General features: G+C 37.6%; 1 long non-coding RNA gene across 1 annotated transcript; it reads left to right on the top strand.

Annotated features, from left to right (window-relative positions):
* Positions 1-5,065: 5,065 nt before the first annotated feature.
* Positions 5,066-8,094, top strand: LOC128674597 (uncharacterized). The gene is made up of 3 exons (XR_008405180.1): positions 5,066-5,245; positions 7,161-7,281; positions 7,845-8,094. It is a non-coding gene; the product is annotated as an uncharacterized LOC128674597 (long non-coding RNA).
* Positions 8,095-9,376: the final 1,282 nt, after the last annotated feature.

The following is a 9,376-nucleotide window of genomic DNA, read 5'->3' as shown; positions in this document are numbered from 1 at the left end:
TAAAATATAGCCTATAAAAATCTTGGATTAAGTACCTTTTATGTGTGAAAGAATTTTTGCAATCGGTTCGGTACTTTCAGAGATTGGCCGCCTCAAACATACAAACTCACAATCTCACAAACGCTTACCTCTTATAATTAATTATTTATTTATTATATAATAATCGGCTTACGGAATCCACTTGCTTCACTTCTATTCGTGGCAGAACAATTTAAATGAAAAGAAAATGATTGGATTTTTCTCCAGGGAGATTCGTGCCATTGTTTTAAATATAGCTTACTAGCTGTTTACCCGCGGCTTCGCCCACATAAATGCCCTCAGGAACCGGTTTTTCTACGTATTGAAATGAGATTGGGATAGTTTAAACAAAATATCCATTAGCGCTTTCAAAATATACACAGCGCCATCTAGTGTTTCAAGAAGATTGGTTTAGTAAATCAAAGAATAGAGAAGAGTAACAATCAAATGAATGAACGAGCGAACGAACTACCGAACGAACGAACGAACAAACAAATAATTTTCGCATTTATAATATTAGTTAGGATTGGCATTTAGAAATTTTAGTTGGATTATTTTTGTGGAAGGCAAATCAACGCAGGTGAAGTCGTGTACAAAAGCTTGTACAAAAGTTGATAAATTTATCTGCATTTTGCAGAATCTGGCTCGTTGTTCCTAATGGAATTGATACCTAACAATTTAGCTGGTACGTTTTCTGTAGCCAACTAGAGATAACTGATTTCGATCGCTGAACCGACCGTGTGCTGGCGCTGGGAGTTCAGAACCGAATCGATAAAACAATGAAAATTACTGACTGTTGAAAATGCTTTTAGCTTTATGTCCGCTTTTTGTTTACAATGTAAATAATGTTTGAATAAATACATATTATTAAGAGGTATTAGGTTAGTAATGGTTGACTGTATACGTACACAATTTTACATTAATTATTTGTATTATAAAATAAAAAATGTAAACTAGATCATGAGATTGTTAAGGAGTTCCTTAATTGTAATAAATCACACAGTTTTCATTTGTTTTTGTGGAAAGACGTGTGGATTTTGATGTAACTCTATTCGGTTATAATCCCACGAATCCAGTGGATTTGATCGTCGATGCCTTAACTGGCGGAGAATTTTGGATTCCAACCTGTACGAATCTCTAGTGTCTTTTCCAACTTTTTTGGTTTTTAACGCCCGATGCAAAAATAGGTGTTATAAGTTTAACGTGTCTGTCTGTGATATCGTAGCTCCCAAACGGATGAACCGATTTTCGTTTAGTGTTTTTTGTGTCATAGATAATTTTATCCCGAGTATTCTTTCAGTTGTTCAAAAGTTGTAGCGAAATGAATATTGAAAGTCGCGGTTTTTTTAATTTGTCTAACAAATAATTATATATCTCTACTATCGACGTCGTCCCAGAACATGATGATCCATGAACAGATATGGTCAAACGAATTAGATGTGATGGATAAATACTGGAGGAGCTGGGAGGAGTTACGCAATGGGCAGGGGTGGATGGCGAAGTAGAACGGAGACTTTTGCCCAGCAGTGGGACATCACAGGCTAATAAAAATAAATTTTTTCGATATATTTTTTTCAATATTTTATTTTACCATTTCGTCGGCATGAATAATATGTATAGCCATGCTAAATAACAACTTTTTGGTACTAATAGTTTTTGTGCTAAACTGTGCACAGATGTGCATGGCGAAAGTACACTTAGTTTCGCTATTTTGGTTAATTAAGAACTCGAAAAACGCGTTTTAAAAAGGTTTAACACAGTTTCTTTATTTACGAAAAATCAGAATCGAAACAGCAGATTTAACGCATTAATCGATCGATTTTTTTCGATTGTGAATTTTCTTGAAGCTTTCGAATAAAAATTGTGTAATAATCATGAAATTAAATTCGATTGGATGATAATCGGGCCTCATACATAGATTAATTTGAGACTAAGGCCTGTTTGACTATTGACAAACTCCTTTAAATTAATAAAGAAAAAAATTGTAATTTGACGTATAAACTAACCACTAGATAGATCTGTCTGTTATACAATCAAAACTGACATTCCCCAATTAGGCCTATCCAACATTTGTAAAATACAATTTTATCGCGATCTGTTTGATATGTTTATAGGCTATCAGACACTATAAATACCTATGCAGTGGAAAACGGCCTTAATTAAAATGTATTTAAAATTTAATGTAACTTATTTACTGATTTACCTGCAATAAATCAGAGTTTTACTGAAATTAATCCCATTATGAGAACAATACAACCACAAAACACGGCCTCCATTAAAGTTGTTTGTACACTACAATTGTTGCTATTTAGATCTGTATGTTTTCTTCTACATTCAGAAGTAAACGACCCTGGCAATGTATACACAAAGGGTTTTATGTACTTTTGTGCTTTTCACCAGCGAATATAGTGAGTGAGAAATTCATAAAGTAAAGCTTGCATCCAGTTTGCGTTGTGCGACTTTGCTATTTACATCTCAGCATCGCACTGAGACGCAGCTAACTAATCACAGTGCGCCATTGTGACGCAACGACAACCACACCGCAATGTGATTGGTTCGCTGCGCCTCACTTCGAATCGATTCGATAGTGAGACGTAAAATGCAAACCCGCACTTGGCCCTCAGTATCAATAATTCAATTGGGATGTTGACTGATTCTATATTTACTGAATACAAATAAACGACAATTTAAAAATATAGTGTTAGTTCTATGGTGAAAATTGAAAATGGCAGAAACGCTGGTTATACTCAAATTTATATAGCGCCACAGGTCTACAGCCACTTTGTAACATCGCAACCTTTCAATTTTAGTAAATACTGTAATATTATCCCTTTAATAAGCATAATATTTTATGGCTAATGATATTCTGTTACACTTTTAATGAATTTACGAGGGTTGCACTATTGGTAAAGGTACCAATAGTGCAAACCTCGTAAATTGTAGCAAGGGCTACAGGCTGCGCTATGTTCATTTTAACGTATTAGGTTATAACCTGTAATGTTAATTTAGGATATATGATAATAAATAAATAAATAAATTTTCCCATTTAGATTTTTTATTTTACTTTTACTGTTTTTATATCAGGTATTTTCTTTCGAATAAACTGCTGGCAGAGATTTCTTCATATTCATAACACGAAGTTATTAGATTTTAATAATATTTACGTAAGTTTTAGAGTAAATTACGTCTCTCACTGGATGTTACACCTAAGTGATAATAAACTAAAGCGAAACTAGTCGTGTAACAACATTGTTCAGTACAAAAGAGAAAACATTCAAAGGTACGCGAGCAAATATTGAAAAGCTATAACATATTTAGGCGGTTAACGAACAGACAAACGTATAAGTAGTAACCCTGCAATGGAACTATTGTGATCCCACTAGAACCAGAAGAATATAAGTGAAAAAAAAGGAAAGGAATACCAAGAAGCAATTATACAGGGTTACTGGTATCAAACGCAAAACCTCCTAAAGACTACATGGGTATATCAAAACAAGCAACAACTTTTTTTCCACGCCTTTTCGTGATTCGTAGTTTTATTTTTCATATAAAAAAAAATACAATCCAATTTGCGATTCTACACAATCTTAATTATATATATATATATATATATATATGTTAGTCTCTATGTACCTTATGCGCCTTTGGAAGGTTATGTGGTAGATACCAGTGTAACCCTGTATAGACCAGATATCATATAATTAAGCAAGAATGACAAAACGATGGATGAGATGGGGAGACATGGAAAAAAAAACACTGACACTTCTTATTATGTTGAATGAATGATGTGCTGTTGGCTGTACACTTAGAAGATACAGTATTTTACTAGACTTAATTATCGTCAATGTTTAGTAACTTATGCTGTTTTAGGTTAATGTTATGTTTTGTCCTTGTTTTCTCTTAGTGTGCTGTATGTACTACTTTTATGTATTATGTACGTACATGTGTGTAGTTTTTGCCCGCGGCTTAGCCCACGTGATTTCCCACGGGAGCAGTTATTTTTCATGGATGAAAGGTATCCTGTGTCCTTAAGTGTTGAAGCCATGAAACCTCTGTACGTACTAGTTTTCTTTACGACTTCATTAGCTTTAGCTAACAATTGACTTTCATATAATTCTTGACGACATCAAGTCTTATGATTTTGGATACGATAGCCGAATGTGTAGTTAAGTGGCTTTCAATATACTACTAGATCTGGACCGCGGTTCCGTCCTCAAAAAACTTTAACCTATATCACTCTACAGTTCTTCAACTATCTCCACACCAGAAACCACCTCAATGACGTGAAAGAAGAAAAAATAAACAAACACTTTGACATTTACAATATTACCCTGTAATTTATAACAAAGATAAAATAGAAGCTAACGTATGCTTTGTCACTATCCCCTATACAAATTTTTGCATTGACAGAACGAGACAAAACATACAAAGCTTTATCTTTTTCACGAATAAATAAGGTTAGTATGGATATAGCCAATTTTGAGGTTAGCCCGCCATTACTCCAAACGCCTTGATGTATTGTGATGGATGACAGGCGTCAAAATGGACCTGTGATTTCGAGTGTTTACTGTTAAATTATTAATAGAACTATTTGTTAAATAAATAAATAGAATAGAGACAAATCATACAGATAGAGTTATTCACAAAGAATGGAAAAAGGCGTGTACATCTTTTTTATTGGATTTATAATAATGTCTTTTCCATAACTGTCTGTTTGCTGTCCTTCACACGGGGGGTACCCCGTGAGTACCTACTGATTGCAATATTAGCAATATTGTAAAATCAAAATAATTTTACGATATTGCTATTCTCAACCTCGACGTTGGCAAAGTCATCGTTTTGGTGAACGATGGAGCCACAACAAGAGAAAAGAAGAAAGAGAAAAATAAGACTTTCTTATCATTTTCTAACATTTAACGGACGCGTGTCTTCATTTCTCATTATATGCTTGAACCATGATAAGTCTCTGCCCTATTAAATAATGATAAAACGAATACACAATAGGCAATATAATAAATGCGAAAGTCTATCTGTGACGTTGTCACGGCTTAGCTGATTATGATGAAATTTGGATCAGATATATAAATATTAAAACGTAGTCAAACATACGCAACAGCACGCGGAGCTGCAGGCAACAGCTAATAATCCATTATATTTAGGGAAGTCCAAGAATGGAGCGATTAATTTTTCGACGACCACAACTTTCACAAAACGGAACTGTCAAAAGGTACATCAATCAATTTTTTCAGTTAGACAATTGCCCCTAGTACAACTGGTTGTACCGAGCAGCTGGACCTGCTCGGTACAACCAGTTGTACCATGCTTTGAATTATTTGCGGTACAAACACGAGCTTTCCTCATCATCATCTAGTTATCAGTAGATTGTCGTTGACAGAAGTGACAATATGATTATAAACTGATTAACACAGTTAACCACAAGGTGTACCATTAACTGTTATGTTTGTTCCATTAGCGCTTGCGGGTGTACTGTATGTGTTAATTACTAAATTAGGTATATAGAAATTTAAGGTAACCTTTAAAATACTTCTAGGTATAACCTTTAAAATACTTCTTAAATAGTAAAAAATAATAAAAATAAAATTATTTTCTCAACTCAACAAAGATTTACCAAGTGAATGGTGGTAAAAGTTCGCACCGCAAAATTGTTCGGACTTTTACCATTAAGAGTTGGTAAATCTTAGGTTTTACTGGAAAATATCTTAGGATTTACCGTAATTCGTGCTTTTAAAGTAATATATATATATTTTTTCTATACTTATATAATTATAATAAAACGTCCTCTGCCGCGTCTGTCTGTTCGCGATAAACTCAAAAACGACTGCATGGATTTTTATTCGGTTTAGGTTAGGTTAGGTTAGGTTAGGTTAGGTTAATTACCCCCCCTGCGGCCGAATGAGACGGGGAGCCGCTGCCTCCGGTCTGCTTCTGGACTGGATGGCGTGCGGCTCGCCTTGGTGGTTGGGGGCGCGCCTGCGGGCGCCCCCCTGAATCGGTGGGACAAGGGTCCCACCCGGCGGCAGGGGTCCTCCAGATGTCGGAGGGCCCCTGAGAGTGGAGAGTCCGGTCTCTGGTGATAGAGACCGGCCAGTCGCTGAGGCGCCTTGTGCTAGTTAGATCCGAGGCGCCTCTTTGTAAAGCGGCCGATGGCATCCGCAGGGGTTTAGTGGGTAGTCTGGGCCGATTAGCTGCCCAGGAGTCCCACACTCAGTGCGTAAATGCATTCCCCTGCGAAAACAAAAAAAAAAAGGTTAATTACCCCCCGACGGGTTCCCATCTTGTCGCGATGGTGGGGCTTAGTAACCGGGGGGGCTGGTCTGACACAACCAGCCACCCCGGTGAACCAAGAGGAACCCAAGGCCCAGAGACTTTGGTGGGTGCTCTGGGCCTGGTGGACGGTCCCCTCAGTAGTACTGCCATTGGCTGGTGACCCGCCACCAGCCTTTGGATGTGGAAACTAGAGGGGACCAGAGGTGGGGTCGCGGGGGTTTGTCCTCCGCGACCACAGCGCGGCCGTGGCGCTGAACACGGTGCGGTGGGGCCGCAGGGGAAGAGGAGAGTCGGTATGTCTCTCGACGATCCCCCTGTCCTCTGCGGCCGAAGGGTGGCTGCCTCTGTATCGGGTGCAATGTGTGGGTGTCACCTGCCTATCACCTCTTGCGCCCGTACAGAGGCAGACTTGGGTGCCCTGTGGCACCCAAGATTTTGTGTGTGTGTTGTGATCACTGGTCCCTTCAGGACCAGCGGTCGGTGATGCCCGCTCCCCCCGTCAGCTTTCTGACTGGTGTGCGGAGTGGGCTTGATGGTCCGCGCCACGCTCGCGTGGCGTAAGGGGCGGGTGGTTAGCACTTGTGCTTGCTGCCCGCCCAGGTCGGGGCCGAAAGGCCGGCTGGGGGGGCGTCGCGGTCGAATGCCTAGCGACCCCGTGACGTCCCCCATAACGGCAGCGTGAAAACGCCCCAGGGGTTTAGTGGGTAGGCTGGGCCGACTAGCGGCCCAGGAGTCCCACACTCAGTGCGTAACAAGCATTCCCCTGGGTAAACAAAAAAAAAAAAAAAGGTTAGGTTAATTTATTAAATTTGGTTAATTTATTAAGGTTAATTTATTATATTTCTGTTGTAAAGTGGAGATGAAAAGAATAGAGGAAAGCGTTACCTGGGCTCCGACGCTCAGTGGCTGAGGAAGAAACCAGGAATATGTTTAGACGAAAGAGAGTAAAGTATCAGATAGCGTTAACATTAACAGGTATCGTTGAAATTATTTTTCATAAATCCAATATTTAACACAATTTTAACGATAGGAACTAGGCTATCAGCCAGGTTTATCCAACAATTTATCTATCAGATTACAACATTAAATTTTATCAGAAAGTTATTGAGATTAATTATTTAGATTTAGTTAATTATAAATGTATATAGATATTATATCAAACGGATATTATATTTTATTATTACCTGCCAACTATATATTTGTATGAGGCATGTTCTATGGATTGAAAGGAACTCTGTCGCAGTTTGGACTAATTAAAATAAATCCACAAAAAAATACACAAATTTCGAAAATTCTAGTCAGATGAAACTTTTATATTATTGAAAGCATAAAGCCCGAAACACTATACAGCTTATGCTAATATCTAACACAAAAAAAAAATCGTATTTCACGTGCAAAATTTAAGAAAACAGCCGAATCCTGTAGCTTTAGTAATTTTTCCGGTTCGTTTACTCAAAAAGATAAAATACGGATAAGTACAGTTTTGTTGACAATACAAATATCTTTTGTTTATCTTTCATTTCTTCTTGGCATTTTAGGTGTGAGGGCCCCCGAGAAGTTTTCTCGACAACGATTGCTATCATGTCCCGCTGGATTGAATAACTAGTTGATTTAAAACATACTGTTCTAATAATCACAACCTAATTATTGCTTCGGCCACAACAATGTCAACTTCAAATTCATAAACACGATTTGTTTTCTTTTTATTTTTTTTTACAAAAGAAATGACATTGTCTTCATAAGCTATTACATGATAAGCAAACTTGATAATAGCAATAGCTTACGAAGTTTTTTGTAAAACACTGATGTATGGAAAGTTTTGATTATACTTTAAATAAAAAGTTGAAAATGTGTGTTATTTACTAAAGAAAATACCTACTTTGATGTTATGACCATATAGTCGTAATACAATATGTATTGTAAGGAAAAAGACAGTTAAAAATATTCATACAGTTGTTTAACGGCCTTGCACACGAAGCAGGCGCCAACGTTGATAATGCAGTCAGGGTTGTCGAAAAATATGAAACATATTCTACCTATGTTAATTTTTAAGAAATTATAACCCTTGTTTTGGATTTCAACGCATCGTAACGTAGAGATGCGCACCCCCCTCTGCTCACCTCTCAGCCCGCCACGATTGCCGGGCGTGGAGGCGTTCGAAATTCCACTGTAGGAACCAATAGCTTTTCTAGTACTCAATTCAGTCTAGCATCTACATACCTAAGAGTTCAATGTCCTTAGTCGTAGCAAATGCTTCAAGTAGAATTAGTTTGTAGTCCGCTTGACAGGGTATATGGTCATTTATTTACTATAAGGGTTCAAGCACCCTTGGCAAGATACGCGCAGGTTTTTGGTTCGGTTAGTTTAGTAGTGGTGTGGTTAGTTTTCGAAAAATAAGATAGCATCTGTCTGATCTCAAGTCCTCTAGGGCTCTCCAAAAGACTTCCACTTTTAAGCTATATCTATACAAAATGTTATCAATATTTGTTCATCAGTTTATGTGAGTGGGTAACAGAAAGAAAAACAAGTTGACTTTCCCAATTATTTATGATAGTTTCATTTGGAGCTACAACGTCGCGTAGCTGATCTGGTATCAGCTTAAAATAAACCTAAATATGGGTATGATTTAACAACTGATCGCTAGCAGTGGTCTATAAAAACTATTCACGAATGTAACTGATATAAATAAATAAATATAAATAACCTACAAAGTTATGTTGCCAGGATTCGATCCTGAGACTTTCGATCACAGGCGACCGGTTTTAGCCACTAGACCACCAGTAGACTCGGTGAGCCGTGATCAATTGACATCGGTTGAGCACCCACTGTTATACAATACTAGTAATTAATGTTTGACGCAGCTGATTGCATTTCGATCATCTGGAAGTAATCTATACTGTTATTATAAAGAGGTAAACGTTTGTGACTTTGTATGTTTGAGGCGGGTAATCTTCGAAACTACTGAACCGATTTAAAAAATCCTTTCACCATTAGAAAGGTACATTATCCAAGATTGCTATAGGCTATATTTAATCTCAAATTTCCCACGGGAGCAAAGCCCCGGGCAACA

The sequence above is a fragment of the Plodia interpunctella genome, chromosome 13 (assembly GCF_027563975.2).
Source record: "Plodia interpunctella isolate USDA-ARS_2022_Savannah chromosome 13, ilPloInte3.2, whole genome shotgun sequence".
Taxonomy (NCBI): Eukaryota; Metazoa; Arthropoda; class Insecta; order Lepidoptera; family Pyralidae; genus Plodia; species Plodia interpunctella.
This window is presented reverse-complemented; position numbering and strand designations above follow the sequence as displayed.